At 47.9% G+C, this 23,069-nt stretch overlaps 1 protein-coding gene and 1 non-coding gene across 9 annotated transcripts in view; one reads left to right on the top strand and one right to left on the bottom strand.

Moving 5' to 3' along the window:
- JARID2 (jumonji and AT-rich interaction domain containing 2) overlaps positions 1 to 23,069 on the bottom strand; it is a 231,036-nt gene that overhangs the window by 63,377 nt on the left and 144,590 nt on the right. Inside the window, exon 1 of one of the 8 annotated variants that reach the window (XM_059880681.1) lies at positions 5,693 to 9,089. The exons of the other annotated variants lie outside the window; for them this stretch is intronic. The gene's annotated coding sequence lies outside the window, so the exon portion shown is untranslated. Of the gene's footprint in view, positions 1 to 5,692; positions 9,090 to 23,069 lie in introns of those variants that run through there. 8 annotated transcript variants of the gene reach the window in all.
- Positions 20,151 to 20,255, top strand: LOC112443921 (U6 spliceosomal RNA). The gene has a single exon (XR_003032322.1). It is a non-coding gene; the product is annotated as a U6 spliceosomal RNA (small nuclear RNA).

Below are 23,069 nucleotides of genomic sequence, written 5' to 3' on the forward strand. Positions count from 1 at the left end.
GCAGCACAGAGTTAACCAGCTTACTGCTATCTGCACTCAATCTCCAGGGCAGCCCTAAATATGGCACAACAGCAATTTCTAGGTTAATTAAATTCCATTTCTGTCCAGGATTTCTGATGGTTTACAAACCCAAGGAGGATGCGGGTATGTGCACAACTCAGCTGGACAAGGCAGAGAGCAGAGGGGACTAGGTCTAGAGCAATGCCCAGCCGGCCCTCACGGAGGGCCGTGTATGCCAAAGACTGTCGTATTAACTTAATTTTCCAATATTAAAAATGTAAGCTGGTAAATCCAATTATTTAGATTACATCCCAATTCTAAACAAAGAGCCAGGCCTGGGTGGGAGGAGAGGCTGTGTGTTCATTCAAAAAAGACGCCGTGCTATGTCTGGCAAATGCGGAGTGACCAGCATAGCCGGGCTCTTTGTGGCAGTGTGGGAGCTGGTCCTGACGCCTTGCCAACTTGCTGAAAGGCCTATTCAAAAAAAAAAAAATTCCCGTGTTTCTATCCCCAAAATAAGTACCCACTCTATCCTACCCCCAGACACACACAAACACACACACACACTACAGACCTGGCAGCCAGTCAAAGAAACAAGGGTGGGTGTGTCTGGCTGAGTGTGTATGTGTGGTGGAGACTGTGGGGGGTCGGGCAGGGGATATCCCCTTGCCCAGGGCAGGCTGCCCACCAAATTCAAATGCGAGTGCAGTTGTGGGCACACCACACAGGATGGCTGTAAACATCCTGTATAGTAAAGAGAAAATAAACACATCCTCAAGTGAACCCAGAGGCTAGCACAGACCAAGTCAGAAAAAAATCAGAGACAAAAAGCCCCGGCTCCGCCCCTCTGCGCTCACACCCCCCGCCCCACACTTACAATGGGGGTTTGTCTCACGGGTGTGCTCTGTCTCAGCTACAGAAAAGGGAGAAAGGGAGGTTGGCGGCTCCCAGAGAAGGTTTGCTACCTGGAATGCCTGCTTTCTGGTACTTCTGGAGATCGTGTTATACTGGTTCAGGGGTCCTGCTTCACACAGAAACAGATGAAATCGTTTGTTTACACTAAAAACCACAGGATGTTAAATATTTGCAGCACTTGTCTTAATTAAATTACACAAGCAGCTATTTAGAGTAAAAATTTGCTATGAACCTGATTTACCTAAAGAAACTTGTTTTTGGTTGAACCTCCTTCGAGATGAATCTTTCAAAGGTCTGCTTGGTCAAAGTGGTCCAAGAGAAAGAACCTTGGTATCAGAAAACCTGGGCTGCTTTGGTTCAGGTCAACTTATGACCTTGGGCAAGAGAAGCCTCTATTTCCTTGCTGGGGAAAGCAGGGCAGCGGAGGGGGAGGACAGACCTCGTAGGAAAAGGAGCCAACTAAGGGTCTTTCTAGCTCCAGTCTTCTCTGACCTCATCTCTAAAACGTGAATATAGTAATTCCTGTAATAAATCCTCTTGCATCTGTGATTTCATAATTCTAGGTGACAAGTTCTGATCTTCTGCCTGTGCCAAGTGGGAAATACAAACCTCCATTTCCAAAAATGCCTGTGCTGCTAAAGACTGTTAGCACCTACTTCCTGACTAGGTTGTCAGGCAAAACAGCAAACATGGTAACTTTCAGATCTTGAGATATATATACTGGCTTGCACTTTAGAAAGCAGTATAAAATTTTAAATATAGATATCCCCCCACCCCGGAAAAAAAAGATGGCACAATGCCAAAAGTTGCTCCACAGTTCCTTTAAACTAGTAACAACAATACTATCTACACTCTGCTTTCCTAAGACCCAGTCCTCCCAATTAGGAGTAAATCACTCATTCAGGAACTTCCTTCAGAAGCCTGAGACACCTTCAGGAAGGCTAACCTAACTACTCATGAGTATATTCATCACCTCTACCCCAAAGGCCAGATCAAGGAGAAGGCATGCACTGCAAACCCAAACCACTGCCATCCAAACCACTGCCATCTAGGAGCACACTCCAGATGCTCACAAACACTGCACCCTCTCAAAAAGCAGGCATCAGCGAGAAAAGTGAGCCTCCGTTCTCTTTAGTTCAGGGGGAAAGGGTCAGAGGAGGGAAAGGAGAATAAATAATTACAAGATACAGCATCTTCCTAAGCAAAACATTACTTGGGCACATGAATCTCAGGCTGGGAGCCCACACAGATGGTATGAAAAGTAATATGCGGGCCTGCAACTGATCCCATTAATAAAATGATGCAATTACGGGTTTGGGGTTTTTTTTAAAGTCTGATGCGGCATCCTCAAATGTCAAAGAACCAAGGCTGCCTGGAAATTCTGACTCTGTCACGATCAAGAAAATATTTGACACTGACTTCTTTTGTGCTCTCGAAAGCAACCATGTCAAATTTGAGAGGGATCAACATTAATCAACAATTAAAGCGGCAACGAAGCCCTTTTGTTCTGTCAGTCACAAATGTCACACGTGTTACACTTTACCACCAATGGAAAGCCACGGGTTTCACCACCCTCAGGCGGCGTAACCCTCGCCTTCTCAGGGACCTAACTCCTAACCGGGATGCAGGCGCTGCAAATGTTCTTCTCCACAGTCTGTCCCGTTCAGGGCAGTCTTGAGCAAAAACTGTATCTTTACAGCAAAAGTAAGAAAAGGATAAACACTAGTCAGAAGACCAACACAAGGATGTTAAAAGTCTTAATCCAGCCAGGATCTGGCCAAAGAAATTCCTAATATACTACTGTATTATAGTTACAGGGTGCAAACGCATTATCTGAAGGATGGTCAGTTGTAAAAGCCTCAAAGAGCCAACTGAAACGCAGATCTGCCTTTCTATGCTCTTTCGAGGTGGGACTGCCAACTGCTTTTAACAAAAAAAAAACCCCAACAGTTTCTCAATTTTAGGTTACTCAATACCCAGCTGCAAACTACCAGAACACTCCTTGGGTCCCGGCAGAGACGACAGCTGGGGCGGGGAGGCTGAATGACTATTAGGCAGGAATCGTGTTTTACTTCTTCTTTGAAGGAGAAAGCAAAAATACCCTCAGAAATTCATCCTGCAATGCTACACAGTTCATTCACTAAACAACAGAATCCAGTGGATTCCTAGCAGTGTGACTGAAAAGTCAATCCCGAGGAAACCTCCCACAAGAAAGATTCTCCACGGAGCTGAAAAGGGGGTGGGACTAGAAACTCCATCAGCACATAATAAACCAGAGCACAGAAGCAGTGCTCAGAGCTCTAACTAGTCCCTGAGAGCACGGAGTAGGCTTCCTTCAGCTTCACACATCCTCTGCCCCTTGGACAGGGATCTGCTTTATTTAAAGGATGGCAAATAGAAAACGGATTCTGGACAACTTCCCCGCCCGCTGGAAATCCCATGCAGCAATCACACGCACCAATAGATGGCAGTAGAGAGTCTTCAGACACCAGGTCTGGGCTCAATTCTGAAAAGGAAATTCGGACTTTCGCAGATTTATGACAAGCCTGGCATTAACCAACATTTAGTACCTGCACTAAAATCTAACAGCAGGCTAAAAAACCAGCCACTGTTTATAGAAAGTAAAGAACAATGTTAGCAATACCCTTTCACCCAACAACTCAATTACAAGTCAAGCTCCTTGCTTGTATATAGAAAATACATAGCGACTCACAATCCAGCATTTTATATACTGAAGACCTAGGGCTGAAGTCCAGGGGACTGTTTTCTGAAATACGTTCCCTCCTCTAAAAGTGATTTTTACCACTCGTAAAAGTAAGAAAAGGCAAAACTAAAGTAATGGATCATGGTTCTCACAGGCTTCATTCTGGGGTTCTGACAGAAATTTATTCAGCAGGCTGAAACATAATCACATGCAATTTTGCAAATATGGGTGTTACTTATGCTTTCCCCACCCAGAGTGCCGAGGAAAGTTTGTTCTGTGATGAAGCGAGGCACTATAACCCACACACTTTCTGAATGTCTGTAAGAGAAGTCCTGGATTTATGACAGCAGCCTAAACATGGAAAACACAACCATAATGAAAGAATCTGTTAGCCACTAGTGAATGTAAGAGCCATTATCCTCCCCACCCCCGGCTCCGGGGCTGGTGCTTGGTGACCCTGGAGTTCCGGTGTGTTCTCCAGATGAGAAACAGGAGTTGACAGCATCGCACACTCGGCCCAGGCTCAGAGTCTGAGAGACACACAGACGCGACAGTGCAACAGAAGCCTAAACAACAGCCCAGGAAACTTTATCAACTCAAAGGAGCCAAGAGGGAGCCATGGCACAGAACTCACTTAACAAGGCTTAGAATACCCTGAACAAACGCTGAATTTCTACCAACGTATAGGGCCGCACAAGGTAACCACAGCAGGTCAGGAAGCAGCATTTCCAAACGGTATTGCAAATCAGATCAGACGAGTGACCTCTCAAGCCAGACAGGCCGGGCGAATGGAGGCCGACTCAACAGCTTCCAACCCAGACACCAGCCTCTCTCATCCACACTCTTAACACCCACCCTGGGTATGTGTGTGTGGGGTGGGGGTGGGGGGCCTAAGACGCTCCTTTCCAGAATAAAAGTCGACCTCAGTTCTTCCTTGCCAGCCACCTGGGAGTCCCAGACCGACTCTGCAGGATAGAAGCCCACTGGCTCTACACCTGGAGTCAGGGGGCGCTAGGTGGTAAGGGTTACGTCTGTGGGTGGCAGCAGGCGACAAGCACTCCAACGTCTGCACAACACACAGGCCCACCATAAACGTGTGTGGCTCACACGTACCCTCACAGGAGTCTAATGACGATGTCTTCTGACTAGATCGCACTTCCATCACAAAACTTCTCCAAGAGGGGAAAAGTCAGTCTGACTCACAGGAGCCTTGTCATCAAGTACGTCATCTTACATCCATTTAACAAACTCAACCTGCTGCTAATAATATGAATGACTAATCATGCCTTTCCTAAGATGTTAAACTTGTATTTGCTGAGATGCTGTAAAAGCAGCTCAAAGGGCCTTCAAAGGATTTGAGCAAAGCCAGCAGCAGAAACCCCAAGAGGCGAGATTGGGGGTATGCAGAAATCCAAACAAGCCCTTCCCTTCACTGGGTGCTGTAGATGACTAGTTATCCCCTTTCCATCTGGGACATTCAAATACCCTGACAAATTCTGATTCCCACTGAGCTCCAGGAAACAACCAGAGGAAAGTCCAACCCCTTAGGCAGGATTCAAAATAAACCCCCAAACTGTGTGCATCATCACTTCATCAACTCCAAAGGACTGAGAGACTTCCAGTTTAATTAAGCCCTTCATTAATCCTTCCTGCTCGAGCCCATTTTCCCGTCCGTAAACAGGAAACAATGAAGCCACAGGGCAGCTGCCTGCAATGCGGCTCCTCTCCTCCAAGGAAGGCCACAGGTACGCCTGCTTGCTGTCCCAGGCGCTGTCACAAGGCCTCCATGAGGGCAGGTTCCACTCATTTTCTCCACGTGGTGCTACAAAAGAGAAGGGTAGTGAACAGAAAGTAGAGAGAGGAGGGGAAGAAATGGAGTCAACCCAAAGTTTCTACATGACCCTAATAAATTGTGAAAATTGAGGGTGGGGGTTATGCTTGAGTAGAGATAATTTAACAGAAAGCAGAAACCGCCAATAGAAAAATAAAAGCAACTGTCAACAACATTTATGAGCTACAAGTTGAAAAACTGACTAACCCCTGAGATTGTCTTTTTTAACCCCCAACTCAAACCTAGCTTCCGCGGGTCCTCCCACACCAGGAATAATCAGCGTTTGTGATGCTTCCCATTAGTGGATGTGCTGTTTTCCTGTGTTCTCTCCCATTCCACTGCGCAGCCAGGAGACAAATAAGCCTCTTCAACTGACTGATGAAACACTCAGCCAAGGGAACTTCCTTTCTGCTTCTTTTCACTGTGCTACATTATCACCACAGGTGAGCCACCTCTGGAGAGAAAGAGAATCCCCAAGACTCAGTTTAAGGACATCCTTGGTGACTCAGTGGAAGAACCCGCCTGCCAATGCAGGAGACGCAAGTTCGATCCTGGGGTTCGGAAGATCCACCGGAGAAGGGCACAGCAACCCACTCCAGTATTCTTGCCTGGAGAATCCCATGGACAGAGGAGCCTGGCAGGCTACAGTTCCATGGGGTTGCAAAGAGCTGAACACAACTGAACGACTGAGCACACTTTAGGCGCAGTTTAAGGGAGGGTGCTGTGGGGATGACAGGAAGGAGGGGGTAGAGAAGAGAAAAACTGTCACATTTTCCCAAATGGTCAGAACCCGTGATGTGCTGAGGCATCATGGAAACCAACGACATCCTTCCCGTCTCTGCAACCAGATTAACTCAAAGAAACAGAAGCTACTAAAGTGCAAGCACCTCCCCCTCAACCCCCATAGCTGGCTTTAGCAAAATGCCAGGGATGTGAGCTGGACGGACCTGAATCCTGTTCATAAAGATGCGGGTGGCAGGCCATGGGGGCCGGGAGGTACAGAGCTAATCACTTCAGAAGGAGTCTCTCCAGTTCCACCAGCCTAAACATGCTCTTTGATCAAAGAGCCATCGGTCTTCCACTGTGTCAATACAATGCCAACCACCACCCTCCCAGCCATCCATCAGCCCTGGGAAGGGCTGCAAGGCCCCACCTCCACCAATCTGTAAATGAGCCTGTAGGAGAACATTTCCAGCCTCTCCCCTCCCACTCCAAAATACCCTCAGAGACCAGTGATAACAACCTCACAAAGACGGCCAGCAGCTGACCCTGGGAACCCACCGGGTTGCAGAAAGATGGTCAATTCACTTCCCCAGTTTAGTCCTTCATCTGTGTTCCTCCCCAGGTTTATCTTTGTCTCCTATTTCACACAATTCCAAATATCCCAAATTTTATCCAGTGCTTTCTGAAATGGATTACTTCATCTGAGTTGCAGAGTACAGCAATCTAACTTCACAGGGGTTGTTGCTGTTCACTCAGTCACGCAGACTCTCTATGACCCCATGGACTGCAGCAAGCCAGGCTTCCCTGTTCTTCACCATCTCCCAGAATTTGCTCAAACTCACATCCACTGGGTTGGTGATGCCATCCAACCATTTCATCCTCTGTCACCCTCTTCTCCTACTGCCTTCTATATTTCCCAGCATCAGGGTCTTTCCACAGGGATTCCCCTCACAAATTACTGTTTTCTTTTTTTATGTTACACAAGTTTAAGCACAGAAACTGTTACATGAATTAGCTCTACAGGTAGAAACAGAATGCACTGTTGGAGCTGTTGATGCCACCAGGTAAGTCAGACCCCCATGTTCCAGATTTGCAGGGAACTGGCAACGCCTTGCCTCCCACGTCTGACTCTGAAGTGTAGGCCTATGGAGCAGGGCAACAGGACAGGGCCTAGGCCACACCGGGCAGCCAGCCCCACAGTCACTCCCCTCTGGGGCAGAAACAGACCTGGGAACCAACCGCTCACCAGAAGACAGCTTTCCAGGAAGAAAGGTACAGTTTATTCCTTCCTGACCTCTCTGCTCAAAGCTAACAACTACAAAGACAACCTCACACCCCTGGGCTTCTGGGCTGATTAGCTCCACAATGAAACAATAAAACCAGCAGGTTAGACAGCAGAGGTGTGGGGAGCAGCCAGGCTCCCATGGGCCCGAGAGCTGAGTGGGGGCCCTTTAGAGCCCCCACAGCCCCAAATAGATAGGGAAAAGGTGACACTTTATGTTTTGGGGCGCCAAAATCACTGCAGATGGTGACTGCAGCCATGAAATTAAAAGACACTTGATCCTTGGAAGCAAAGTTATGACCAACCTAGATAGCATATTAAAAAGCAGAGACATTACTTTGCCAACAAAGATCCATCTAGTCAGAGCTATGGTTTTTCCAGTAGTCACGTATGGATGTGAGAGCTGAACCATTAAGAAAGCTGAGTGCTAGAGAATTGATGCTTTTGAATTGTGGTGTTGGAGAAGACTCTTGAGAGACACTTGGACTGCAAAGAAATCCAACCAGTCCATCCTAAAGGAAATCAGTCCCTAATGTTCATTGGAAGGACTGAATGAAGACTGAATGAAGATGCTGAAACTCCAATACTTTGGCTACCTGATCTGAGGACTCACTGGAAAAGACCCTGATACTGGGAAAGACTGAGGGCGGGAGAAGGGAATGACAAAGGATGAGATAGTTGGATGGCATCATCGACTCAATGGAGATGAGTTTGAGTATGCTCCGGGAGTTGGTAATGGACAAGGAGGCCTGCTGTGCTGCAGTCCATGGGGTCGCAAAGAGTCAGACACAACTGAGCGACTGAAGTGAACTGAACAGTCCCAAAGCCTGAAGGCAGACCTTTGTGGAACTTACAGAAGGAAACAGACACTGCAGGTGATGACTCTCAGAGCAGGACAGCCCTCCAGACTCATCCTTCCAGGAACCTAACTCATTTTAAGTGACTGTGAAAACAAAGTACAAATACTTGACAGGCAAAAACGTCCTGAGAAAGACACTTTGTGGCAAGGTTGGGGAGAAAAGAGATCCCTCACACACTGTCACTGGGAGAGTGAATAGGTGCACCTAACTGCAAAGATTTCCCTAGTGGCTCAGATGGTTAAGCATCTGTCTACAATGTGGGAGACCCGGTTGGGAAGTTCCCTGGAGAAGGAAATGGCAATCCACTCCAGTACTATTGCCTGGAAAATCCCATGGACAGAGGGGCCTGGTAGGCTACAGTCCATGGGGTCGCAAAAAGTCAGACACGACTGAGCCATCTTTACCATAACTTTCCAAAACAACATGGAGGTTCCTCAAAAAAGTAACAGAACTACTAGGTGATCCAGCACTTCCACTTGTGGGTACTTATCCAAAGGAAATGAAGTCACCATCTCAAAGAGATGCCTGCGACTCCATAATCACCGCAGCATTACTTACAGGACGAATGGACAAAGAACACATGTGCTACCAGTATGCGGGAATATTATTCAGCCATAAAAAAGGAAGCTCTGCCATTTGGGACAACACGGATGGTGGCCCAGGGTATCACACTAAATCAGACAGAGAACGAGAAACACTGTGTGATCCTTACATATGGAATCTAAAAAACCAAACTCAGAGAAACAAGAGTAGACTGGCGATTGTGTGTGTGTGTGTGTGGGGGGGGGGGGGGGGGGGGTGGCCAAGGCAAAAACTTCTAGTTATAAGATGAGTAAGTTCTGGTGATCTAATGTGCACCATGGTGACTATAGTTAATACTATACGGTATACCTGAAAGAATAAATTAAATAATAAAAGTGCATTAAAAAATGAAAGTGCATGAGGCAACAAATTCACTAACCTTACTGTGGTAATCGTACCATAATATATACATACACCAAATCAGGCTGTACACCTTGAACTCTGCACAAGGTTATATGTCAATTATATCTCAATAAAGTCGGGGGGTAGGGGTGTGGGGAGAGGGAGACAAGACAGGACCCAGTGACTAACATTCAAATGTAACCTAACATCCCAGAAATTTAAAACAAACTAGCCCGAATGAAAGATTTAACTTGGTATTAAATCAAGCGTTTTTCTATTAAAACAAACCCAAATCTATTCATGGAGCAGAAAGAAAAAATTTCAGACAGACCACAAAACGTCAAAGAAACGTCCCAGATATAGAAAGCTGAGGAACCCTGTTCTATTGTTGACCGTCCACCTTCTCATGGCCCCCAGATAGACGAGGAAATAGTGGCTCAAGACAAGTATTTGGTGACCTGAACAGGATTAAGCCACTACTGAATACTCTTAGAGAACACACAACAACATTCTGTCAAAATACTTGAATTAACAGCCCATGGAATGCACATAATGGAATTTTGAGGCACTTGGATAAATGAATGGGTTCATTGCCTGTTGAGGGGCAGGGAGCGGGAAGGAGCCTCTGTTGCCATGGTGACTGTAAACCAATGCATTCCTTTCCACACTTGACAGCGGTTAAAATAAACACAGATGAGAACTGACCCTATTTGCCCTTGCAAGAATTCTGTGACATTCCCTCTCCCCAGTCATCTCCTCTGGGGAACTGCTCCACCCCACTCTCTGGCTCCACCCCACCCGCTGGCTCCACCCCACCCTCTGGCTCCACCCCACTCTCCTGCACACTTGCAGGCACCGCAAGCTCCCAAAATGAAACCCGCAAGCCAAAAACACAACAATATCATTTTAAAAGATAAAGCCACTGAGAAAATGGAAATGAGAACATCAGGATATAGAACTGCCTTTCACGGCAAACGTGACTAGAAGCATGGATTCTGTGCTCCAAGGGACAGCGACAGGGTTGGTTAGTGTCACCTCTCCTCCTCTCATCTAAAACACATGTTTTGTAAGACACAGAAACTGCTGGGCACACAGTGAACGGTGGAGACAGACTCATGGAGGTGTGTGTGTTTTACGGGCAGATTCCCCCGCTGGGTATAAATTAAATTAAATCCTGTGCAAGCTGGAACGTGTGGAATCAGGGTGAGAACGAGAGGTGCGCTGGCACCTCCGTGTGTACATATTCTCATCCCCACTCCACTGCTGTCGTGCACACACACATTCACACACAGGCCCTGGAAGGGCTGCGGGGCAAAGGCTTGGTAGAATCACGAGAACAGGGATGGGACGGATATCGCGCTGTCTGACTGGCAGCCAGACGCCATGCGTGAATACTAAGTAGGAAACAAAAGAATAAGTCAGTCGCAGGAACACAGGGGTGGTGGTAGTTTTGGGGCTCAGTCGTGTCCAACTCTTTGCGACCCCATGGGCTTCGAAGCCCACAGGCTCCTCTGTCTGTGGGATTTCCCAGGCAAGAATACTGGAGTGGGTTGCCATTTCCTCCTCCAGGGGATCTTCCTGGCCCAGGGATCGAACCTGGATCTCCCACAATATGGGCAGATTCTTTACCATCTAAGCCACCAGGGAAGCCCATTGTCCACTTTGGTGAGTGTTTTGGTAGCAGGAAAACACTTCCACTCAGTATGCCCTCAGGTAGGGCACACATACCACATAGAAACAACTACCTAAAGTCAAACTGCACCAGAAAAAAAAAAAAGAAGAAGAGGTGGGGGTGGGGAAGAGGTAGCGTGCAGCCAGCGACCTATCTATAAATAATTTCAAATAAACCGCAAGGGAAGGAACGACATCACGGTTCTGTTTCTGCACAAGGCAGATGAACAAACTGAGAAAGGAACTGTCTGGAGACATATCAAGACAAAGACCTCAAAAGCCGTCATCTCAAGCAGGCATGGCCAGAGTGCCTAAGCCCCAACTTTTTCTATAAAGGGAAAAAGAGGGCAGAAAGATGAATTCGGACCACGCTGCACCCACGGGGCTGAGTAAAGGTTTGTTCAAAGGTGAACCCAAAGCAGAAAACAAGATGATCACAGCTCACCAAAGGAAAGAAAATTCCAATTCACTGAAATTCTTACCTAAAGGAGTCACACAAACTATCAAGTGGCGACCAGGGGAGAATACAGCTGAGAGATCAAGTCTTTTGGGAGCAAAGGCTGAATCTACCTAATGACAGCTAACGGCTCCCAGATTTCTGAATCGTGGGCATCACTTCTGGCCTTTCACACAGTGACTCCACAGAGAACAGTTATTTAGTATTTGGTGAAGGACAGTAATATGCCCGGAGCTTTAAACCATGGAAAGCACTTAGTTCAGCAGCTATCGGACTGATCCACCAGCCAGCAGGAGAATCGCCTGCGAACTCATTAGAAATGCAAAACCTCAGACCAAAGGAATCAGAACCTGGTGGGGGAGGAGTGAGACACTCCACAAGCTGTGTTTCAACAAGTCCTGCAGGGGGTTCCCTACACACTCACGTGGGTTACAGCCAGCCCTGTAAGGTACTGTGGTCACCACTGATCAGACAATCAAAGGGAGGCGCAGAGACTTTAGGTGGCTGTCAACAGCACAGTAGCAAGTACCTTCATTATTCCTACACTTCGGCTCTCTCCACTGCACCATGCTACAGGGGAATCCTGTCGGTGGTACTGGACAAGGAGGCCCGTTTAAATGGTGAGGCAACTGGCGTCGAAGATCTACTTCCTATTTTAAATGAACAAGATCAGATTGAGTCCAAAGTGGTTTTAATTCTGGATATGTCTTCTCACTCTTTGATAAACTCTACATTCAAAGGTGGCACCATCAATGCGCGCTGCTCCCAGCGGCCTTGGCCTGCCTCCTCAGCCAGGCGTGCCTGGGAACAGGCTCCTGACTGCTTTTATTTGCTAAGAGAAGTGTGTCCCTTCCCTCTGGCATGTGTGGCTACTGGCTCAAGGGGCTTTCAACGAAAGCAGTTTCTAGGTTCCTAGATTAAGGATCAACAATGGAGACAGAACCTCTCTGGGAAACCCATGGGTGTCACTCTCCAGACTGACATCTCTAAGTCCCTTCACTTCTCACATTGCTTCAGTGAAGAAGAAAATTATAGTGGCCGTTTTCCCGTTTTCAATACCTCCTTTGTGTACAAATTTCATTGTTTTAAGTATGAATTTTAAAGTATCTGTCTGGGCAAACACAGCGGAGTGATGAAGATGGGCAAGAGCAAGTATCTATTCTCAAACTGCCGACCTACTGAAGTGTGTCCTGCTCATCTGAGAGGCTTCCCCAATGGCTCAACAGGTAAAGAATTCACCTGCAATGCAGGTGGGTTCGATCCCTGGGTCAGGAAGATTCCCTGGAGGAGGAAATGGCAATCCACTCCAGTATTCTTCCCTGAAAAATCCCATGGACAGAGAAGCCTGGCAGGCTATAGTCCCTGGGGTTGCAAGGAGTGGGACATGACTGAGCTCCGAGCATGCATGCCCACCTGAGGCTTGAGCAAAGAAGCCTGACAACATGGGAAAGCACTTGTCTGCCCACAGGTAGTAGGCGTAGGGGCGGCGGCAGAGATGGAAAGGGCCCCAGAGAAGGCAGGTGTGAGCACGCCTTCCCTGTGCTCACTGGCGTCACTTGCCACGACCTTCAGAACACAGAGGCCTCCAGCACCGAGAGAAAGCTGCACGGCCTCACCCTCCTCTCGCTTCAACAGCAGCCGGAACTCAGGGCAGGAGGGTACGTTTCAGGAGACACAGAGAATCCGGCTGTGCAGACAAGATCAATGGACATTTTGAGTCGCTTCTAAATCAACGTAAGCATTACTAGACATTCTCACCGTGAGGATTCCCAGTGCCTAGCCCTTCCTAAGCCTTAGATTTTTCATCTACGGCCCAGGATGATCTGACATTCAGATGATCCAGAAGGGCTCTATTTACCCCGCCTTGTTCCATGAGACTGGACGGCAGGAGGCCTGAGAAATGAAGAATCAGGGGAGATGATACAGCCAAAGAGCTCCAACCTCTCCAAAGGGGAATAACTACAAGCTCCAGAAAGGCCAAGTGCCAGTCCGCATTACACAACGGCATTTGCCAGAAGAGCAAGCCGACTACAGTGCAAACGGTCTGCAGGCTGTCACGATGGATGCCAGTGTGGTTCTTGGGGGCAGAGGAACAGGCTGAACAAATTTGCAATTATATTCTAGAGAAAGAAGGACTGAAAACAGCATACATTTAAAAACTGCTAGATTCCCATCATGCACCGTTCCAGGATAATGGGGAAAAACAACGTGTGAGTTAATGAATACAGCATACGGTAATCATAAAGTACCCCCCTCCCCACAAAACTGGCATGAATTGTGCCCATGGTTACTTGAAGCACCCTCTACAGACCATTCCTTTCCCGAGAGGCTACAGCAGCCACGGTGGGCTCTGGCTCGGAAAGAAGGCCCAGGAATCCTGTCACTGGCAGATAAGCAGGCAATGACAAAAATGGCCTTCCCACGAGATAACCACCAATAACCTCTAAATGGGTTTACAGCAGAGAACATCAGAGCCAATGCCTGCTTCATGTTATTTTTTAGTTATATTATCAGAGAACAATTTACTTGACTCAGTATATACTCAGCTGCCTATTATACTGTTATATACTCCACAAAGAATATGCTATGGAAAAGTACTTCCTGTGAAAGAAGCAACATCTCAAGAAGTTCTCCATTCGTCTCCAGATGTGTCTGAAACCAATTATGAGCAACAGGACAAAGATTCACTTTTAAGACCTGGCTCTTGCTTTCCTTTTGTTTTCAGTCTCTCTACATTTTATAAATGGTAAACACCAGGAATTAACATTAATGCCAACTCCATGTAATTGAAGCTTTCTATAAAGTGATTATATGCACTATTCAACCTTTACAGAGTAAATTTTCTTCAAAAACTCCACTTCAAGAACACAGACAGACACAAAGTTAAGTCTTCGACCTCTGGGAAAGCCAAGACTGGAGAGGATAACAGGGTAAGGAAAAGCCAAGGATATTTATCACCATCATTGAGAGAATGTTTGCCATCATGGAATTCGACGATCCAGTGAAGTACCTTAAAATACTAAAGATGCTAGGAAACAGAAGTCAACACTGAGCTAGAGCCACAGGGCCTTCAGACAGGACGGCATTTTTGCCCCTTCACTTGGCATCACCAAGTAACAACGGCTGGCATAAATGCAGTCACCAAAATACTGCAGTAATCTGAGAACCTGCCATGAAAGCAGAAGTTAAGGCACTTGCTTATATCCTCATCAGAGGTCACAAGAGAGGCCCCGAGGAGTCATTTTTACAAGTTACAGTTCAGTTTCTGTATAGACAGGTGTAGAATTTTGGACCCAAGAGATGTTACGGAACCAGAGGAGCAACAAGAAGGGATGAGAAACGAGTTGGGAGGGGACAGAATAGTCTTCTATACCACAAACCAGTGTCGTGTGCTCTAGTCTTTCCCAACCCCGTAAAACAAATACACATGGGCAACACTTCAGACACACAAGTACACACACCTACATTCCAATACGCCGAGAGGACATGAAAGATCTGGATAATCCAAAGAGGAAAATACGCTCCCCGAACAGAACGATTCCTTTAGGAAGATTCCCTTTCCATACACTCTATTTGGCTACTCTTAAGAATGTGTTTACCTTCGCAAAAACAGACAATCATACCAGACACTCCGCCAGCCACTGGGGATACAGAGGACACAGAGATAAACAAGGACGGCCCACCCGTGAGGGAGCTGGGGGCCAAACCCTGTGAAAGCCACCTGAACGTCAAGTGAGCGCAGGAAGACATCAGTGATCCCCCAGTGCCCACCCCGACCCCACCCAAACACCACCTGGGACGGACACTGCTGAGCCCACACTCATCCTCCGGGATGGGCTCTGAGCTAGTGGGAGAAGCTCTCAGGTCATTTGAGGAGGCTTACACTCTGGAAAGATTCTGTTTCCAGATCAACGCAACTGAGCCTAATTTCTTGCCCTGTATTAACCTAATTCCAGGGAGTAAAGCCCCATCTATTATTATGATCTCTTCTTTTAATTTCTGAATTTCTCATAGCAGAAACAAACCAAAAGCTTGCTGCTGACAAGTCACTGAAACTGCTGTCTTCCCTCCTTGGTCTGTATTTGAGAATCCCTCCAGCCAAGCATCCCTCTACCCAGTCGATTTCACTCTCCAAATGAAGGGAAGGGAAGGAAGGAGGGGAAGCGTAGGGTGGGGGTGACGAGAACAGGCTATTCTCATCTCAGTCCCAACAATGTGCACTGCTTTTAACTGAGCTGCTAAGCAGCCAAGTAAGGTGCCGACATCAAGGAACGTTCTGCATAAAAAGCCATGTCTGACAACCCCTGCACAAGCACTCACGTGTGAACCACAAGTGACACTAATGGCTGTCACCCCCTTTGCAAAGGGGGCGGCTCCAAACCCAGCACCTATTGCCTCTCATGTGAGACGCCTGGAAGCAGCGTCTCCGTGCTTGCTCTCAATTTCATCAAGGATGACTTATGAATGGATAGGACGTTTCTGGGAGGGTCAGATACCACTGAAAAGATCAGGGGCATGTTTATATTTGCCCTTTGGGGGTAATCAAAGGCAAGGAGGACAAAAGCACGTGACAGAGATATTCCTATTGAAAATAGGTGGAAGAGCGTCCCCAGAAGAGGAAGGAAGGAAACTGGTACCCAGTTTCCGTGGCAACCACAAAGCATGCTAAACCAGCATTTGCATGGGAGGTGGAAGTGATATCCGAGCAATCAGATCTCTGAGGAAATGGCCACAGCCAAAATAAAACTGCCTCAAATGAAGTTCTACCATTTTTCTTAAAACAAATAAATGCAACAGAAACCTGTGTGCTTACCAGGAACCTCAAGAAAATTCTGGGAGCAGCGGCCCCTTCCCACAAGTACCTAATGATCTGTCCTGGGCAACAACTAATGACCAGTTAAATCAAAGGGGTCTTGTCCATCTCTAACCCTGCAGAGGACACACACGCTCTGGGGCAGCCTCCGTGCTCCCACTCGTTCCTTGACACTGAAGCCCACGTGAACTGACCTCTTAGCAGAGAGGAACGCGCTCATGCACAAGAACTAAGCATCTACAAAGATGCCTCTACACTGAATGCCTCTCTAGCAGGAAAAATAATGAGTTAAGGAAAGAGGGGTCCAGTTTCACAAATGAAAAAGCTTAATACACAGTTCCAGGAAGGTAGTTAGCATTTGCATGTGTGCTAAGTCATGTCTGACTCTTTTTGTGACCCCATGGATGGTAGCCCTCCAGGCTCCTCTGTTCATGGGATTTTCTACGCAAGGATACTGGAGTGGGTCGCCACTCATGTCTCCCCAGGAAGGTAAGAATTAACAATAAATTTGAAAATAAACTGCACCCTGCCAGAAAGCTGTACCTCTCCCTGCTTTACATTTCCACACTGTGTTACTTACTCCAAATGCAAAATGCTACCCCACCCCAAATTACCCAGGCCAGAAATATGGTGCTTTAACATATGCTTTAAAGTGGAAATTCCATCATCACTTTAAAAGAAAGGATGGAGCCAACACAAATGTATTCTGCTGCTACTGCTGCTAAGTCGCTTCAGTCGTGTCCGACTCTGTGCGACCCCAGAGACGGCAGCCCACCAGGATTCCCTGTTCCTGGGATTCTCCAGGCAAGAACACCGGAGTGGGTAAATTTATTCTAATAGTCTCCAGTCTAATCGAAACCAGAAAAAACAGCAGTATCTTTCAGATACCTCCAACTCCCTTTCTGATCAGCCAAGACCCTCTTAGGTTTAAGTAAATTCTTCCTTTGGTTCAAAACAAGAAAGCGATTGTCATTGGGGTTTGTTTTGAATTTACCAGGGCTTCCCCGACGGCTCAGTGGTAAAGAACCTGCCTGCAACACAGGAGACCTGGGTTCCACGTGTGGGTTGGCAAGATGCCCTGGAGGGGGTGAGGACAGCGAGGCCATGGGCTCCCTCCGCTCATCGAGAGAAGACAACGCTGTCATTCAACCTGCACCCAGCTAACGTGCGTTCCCCGTCTCTCAGCACATCCTGGCGTAGAGGGATGAGGAGACCAGAGCTAAAGCTCAGCAGGCGCCCACCTACATTACCATGATACATCACCATGTTTAATTCAAAGAACCACCTGAGTTGTTGCAAGGGCAAGGATGCCTCCCTAGGCTGGTCCAAGGCAAAGCCCACCCACCCTCAGCCCACTGCATCCTCTCTGCGGGCCTGGGAAAGGCGGGGTGGGGTGTGGAGTGCACCCCACTCTCAGTACAGGTGACTGCTCAGATCTACTACGACAGTGGCAATCCTGAGGCATCTGTAAGACAGAAAAACTGGACTGGGGCCTGTTTTTCACAACCACAGGGGCCCCTTCAAAATACCAACTAACCTCTTCTCTCAAACGTGTTGGTATAGAAACCTTAGGAAGTGTTAGCACAGAAGAGTTAGTAAATACATCCTGCCCCCTCCAGCCCTCTGGTCAACGTCAGGCCCTCCAGAAGCAGCCTGCTACGGAGCACAGAGACCCCAGGAGGCCTCAGGGCTCAGCCTCGCCCTGCTCCGCAGGTCTATTCTGCCAGCACGCAGCCCTCCACCCAGAGTGCTTGGCGCGGGATGGACGCCCCGCCACCACATCAGCTGGGGGTTGACTGCCCTCGGGGCACTGGGACTGTCTCTCCCTGTGATCTCGGCCAAGAAGCTGTCTCCAGACACCCTCTGCCTGGAAGTTACAGGGCTGCCCCCAAGGTCCATCTACAGCCCAGAAGAGTGAAGAGTCTACAGAAGGAAAAATTAAGTGCTTGTGTCGCCTGGCTGTAGGTGGCCCACTCCCCTGGACACCCCGTGGTGGCCCACAGACGTCATGTCTTCCACAGCGCTCCACACGCTGCGTTTGAAATGGTCTGCTGCTTCTCTCCGGAGTGGAGCTTTCCTCAGCAGAAATTAAGGCTGAATCTACCATCTCTGAGATCCACCTGGGACTTGGCAACAACTGGAACCTTGAAGAAATGAGTGCTTCTGGCCCCTGCTTCCCTGAGATTCCCACTCCTCTGATGGTTAAAAAGGCATCACTTTGCCCAGCCCTCAGAATCCTTCCCTGGTGGCTCAGACGGTAAAAAATCTGCCTGCAATGCTGGAGACCTGGGTTCAGTCCCTGCGTCGGGAAGGTCCCTGCAGAAGCAAACGGCAACCCACTCCAGTATTCTTGCCTGGAGAATCCCATGGACAAAAGCGCCTGGCGGGCTACAGCCCACAGGGTCTCAAAGAGTCAGACACGACTGAGTGACTAACTCACACAGCATCCTCCGGCCTCTCCAAGTATTTTGAAAGCAAAGCTCGTCTACCTCTCTTCAGCAGCAGCAGTCCAAGCGGGCTCTTTACTACTCCCCTCAAGGTATAGAAACCATCGACTGGATCCTGAAATAACCTGGGAGCTTCACCTCTTAGCAGAGCACACCTGAGCCCTTCGCTGTGCCTTGGTTTTCTCATTCATAACATGGGAATGAGGGTCAAAGACCCATCAAAAGGAACTGCTGTGAGAATCAAATGGACTAATACATGGAAACAATTTAGAGTATTTAGAATAGTGGCCAGCACACTGTAAGTGCCACATAAATACCTGTCACTGCTGCCCTGCTAAGAGCCAATTCTTTTGGAAGACCGTCTCTCCCATGGAGAGTTAAGAAGAAAAATTGGGGTAAGCAACAGAAAGGTTCTCCAAGGGGACTGAGATGCCAGTCTATTCTAAAAAATTCTTCTCCCTATTTCGAATCAAAGGTCTAGTTAAAAGATCATGCCAGAAAAAAAACACGTCTCACCTTAAACCATCTAAAACTGAGAGGATCAATTAGTGATGTCTCCCACCCAGCTGGCACTTGATAAGATCAAGAGGTGTCACTTGCCATCAGGCATGCATACACAACAGTTCCACATATTTACGTGCTATCCAGGGACTCTGCATCACTCCAAGAGTTTAGAAAATCTCACAGACACCAAGGCCTTGGGAGGCTGCCTTCCGGTCCTGGGGATGGTGGCCTCGTGGAATGTGAGAGCCCTGGTGCTGGAATACACCTAGGAACAGTGCTGGGCCAGGGGTGAAGTCAGGAGTCGGGGTCAGAAGGCTAAAGCCACGTGTCCACAGGGCCAGAAAGGGGAAAACAGAGAGAAGTGGCAGAAAGGTTCTCCCAGGAGAGGACGGGCTGGAGAAACCAGGTAGGAGGCTCCCTGCATCTGAGGACAGGGAGCCCAGAAAAGGACGGCAGCACCACGCCGTGCAAACATAGCTGCCAGGAGCCCTGGGACACTCTCCTCCACTCCCAACTTCCCAGGCCTCCCAACCATGGCCCTAAGAAAACCAGGCCAGTGAGAGTCAGCTGGGGATCAGAAATGACACCCTTCCTCCAGCTCCTGCCTCCCCCTTCTCCGACCAAGGAGAACACACAGGGGGGCTCAGGCCCAGGGGGCAGTAAAGCACACAGGGCACCCTCAGCCCTGCTTATCTTGGTCTGGGTGCTAAGACTGTGCTTTTACTAGAAGCACAGGGTATAGGGTGCAAAGAAAACATTCCAAAGGGAACCTGCAACCCACCCTGCCAGTTAGGCCAAACAAATCCATGTACGTTCCACAGAAGGGTCCTGGAAAACACAAGGCCAAGATTGCTCAGTCACCAAGGAACCTCAGTCCCCACCCAGTTCCAGATTCCTCCAAGCTCCACCTGCTGCCTCCTCCAACAACTGTGCTCCACCCCACCTCCCCAGCCACCCAGATCCTCCTGCTGATCTGGGCTGCATCTCCATAAAGTGTGTGGCGAGGGACTTCCCTGATAGCTCTCTTTGGCAGCACATATACTAAAATTGGAACGATACAGAGAAGATTAGCATGGCCCCTGCGCAAAGATAACATGCAAATCTGTGAAGCATTCCATGTTTTTTGGCCTCCCCTTGTGGCTCCGCTGGTAAAGAATCCACCTGCAGTGCGGGAGACCTGGGTTCAATCCCTGAGTTGGGAAGATCCGCTGAAGAAGAGAACAGCTACCCACTGCAGGATTCTGGCCTGGAGAATTTCACGGACTGTACACACTTGTTTTGGACACTAGTCATGTGCATAGTCAAGAGGGCCTAACGTGGGACAAGCAACACACGGGTGGACTCCACAAGACGCGTCATTAAATGAGAAAAGGGTCTGCTTCTTGTAAACCAAAGCAATGTAAAAGATTGTTCTGAAACCCCCAAATCACACCACACAGGTAACAATCTGCCAGTTAAAATTCCGAGAGAGGAAGAGGCAACAGGAAATCCCATAAACCTCCATAAATGATGTCATGTGCAAAACCAGGCAGACATTATATTGATTATTAAAATAGTTTCCACGGTTCCTCAGACACCAGGGCCAGGCCCCATGTCACCAAGGAGGACACAGGACAGTACTCCTGAACAGCCTGCCAGTATCCTGAGTGGGATCGGAGAGGTCTGAAGAAAGCCTGGGGATGCTCCTACAGGGAAGAATGAACCTAATCATGATGGGGTGGGGGCGGCGGACGCGCAGCGTTGACAGCACATGCCATCCTGCAGTGGACAGTGAGAACCCTGGCTCCTGCAGCTCTCCACCATTCAACTGGAGTCACCAAACTTCAGGTTCGCCTTGGTGGCCACTTAATCAGAGTATGCAGAGCTGAGAGATGCAATCTCCCCTCCAAGCTTGAACAGCAGGAAAAGAGAAGGAATGCCCTGAGCAGGCACCACCCCCTTTGCCTCTGAAACCCAACAACCAGGTGAAAAGCATAACCTTCAGAGGGATGGACGAAGGGCCCACTATCATCACAAAGTCATCATGGATTTATCCGAACAGTCACTTGAAACAGAAGCCAGTTAGGGCCTCAGATGAATTTCTACTACCAACATGCTCTGGATGGAGTGAGATTTTCTATTTATAAGTCAACTGCTTCTTTATTTTGAAATCTTCCCTTTGATTGTATCAGGGCCTACTTATGCAATTCACTTTTTTTCTTTTTTGATGACTAATTAAACATAAGGTTGTGACTGTGACTAAGACAAAGTGCAAACATGGTAGTTACATTTCCTGTGCTGTTTCTCTCAGTCAACATTCAAAGAACAGATAGGAACTTCTGCTTCTGGGACAGGGACAGGAATCCCGCCCCCCGCCCCGCACCCGCCCCCCCAGCCCCCGGCCTGAAGAAGTGAAAATCCACACGAGACAATGGGCATCACACAGCAAAACCCTGTGGTTCCTGAGACACAAAAGACTGCCCAGAGACAATTTTCAGGCCAGAGCACATGGAGGGGAATGCAAGAAGAATCCAGAGGAATCCCCGAGTTGGGGAGAAGGAACTGAGACTTCGGGGAGGAACAAAATGTACAGGGTGGAGCACTGAAGAAGCCAAAGCCAGACAGGAAACTCTGGAACCTGCCGAGGAACCTCCTCAAGCACTTGCTGAGGACTAGTGAAAACGCGTGTGCGGGAAGTACCCAAGGAAAAGTACCACGGGAAAGGACCACGGGGAGCACTCTCCAAACCCCACACAGGGCTGAGAACCATGCTTTGCCAGAATGGTACACCTCACACAGGTTCTCCCTGAGCAGTTGGGAAAACTTATCCCTATGCCAAATACTGCTCTCTGGCCCTACCTAACAAAGCATAAAAGGCTCAAAGTTTCCTGGTAACCTAATCATACCCTAGAGCAATGCTTGAGAAGAGTCAGAGACACACTAACATACCCAGAACCCAAAAGAAGAAAACTCATGATGCCTGGCATCCAACAAGGAGCCACAGGGCAAACAAAACAGCAGGAGAACATGACCTGCGTTGAGTGGAGGGACATCAATTAAGCCAAACTGACCCCTAAGTGACACAGATGACAGATTAGCAGACAAAGACACTAATAACATCGATTATAACTCCATTTCCTATGTTTTAAGAAGGTAGAGAAAAGATTAAGCTATATCAGGAGAGACAATAAAGACAATTAAAAAAACAACAATGTCTGTGGTGAAAAATACACGTCTGCAGATTTTAGACCAAAATTATCTAAAATGAAATACACAGAGAAAAAAAGACTGGGATAAAATGAACAGAGCACCCATGAGCTGTGAAAACAACCTGGAGTGCCTGGATACACGTGCACCCGAGATCCCAGCCAGGGAACACGTGTGCAAACTGTAGCTACTAGAATCTTCTCTAAAACTGATGACGTCTACAGAACTGAGAAGCTCCATGAACCTCAAACACAAGAATCAAAGAAAACTACATGAAGGCATACTGTGTGATGGTGTGCGTGTTCAGTCATGTCTGACTCTTTGTAACCCCATGGACTGTAACCCACCAGGCTCCTCTGTCCATGGGATTTTCCAGGCAAGAATACTGGAGTGGGTTGCCATTTCCTTCTCCAATTACATGATAGACTAAAATAAACAAACAAACAAAAAACCTTTAGAAGTGGGTTTCTTGCTGGACACTCACTACAAGCCAGGAGATGGTGGAGCTGTACCTTCAACAAATTCCACACGGGAGGGGAGGAGGAGGAACTACTGACCTACAATTTTATACCCAGCAAAAATACCTTCCAAAAATGAATGAGAATTTCTTACAACTGCATGCGATTCTACAACCCCCGTAAAAAGATTTTTAAAAAGTGAGGGTGAAAGAAAGACCATATCAGATATTAAAAAAACCTGAAAGATTCATCCCACACCAGCAGAAATTAGAAATGTTAAAGCCCTACAACCAG

Source organism: Bos taurus, chromosome 23 (genome assembly GCF_002263795.3).
Source record: "Bos taurus isolate L1 Dominette 01449 registration number 42190680 breed Hereford chromosome 23, ARS-UCD2.0, whole genome shotgun sequence".
Lineage (NCBI taxonomy): Eukaryota > Metazoa > Chordata > Mammalia > Artiodactyla > Bovidae > Bos > Bos taurus.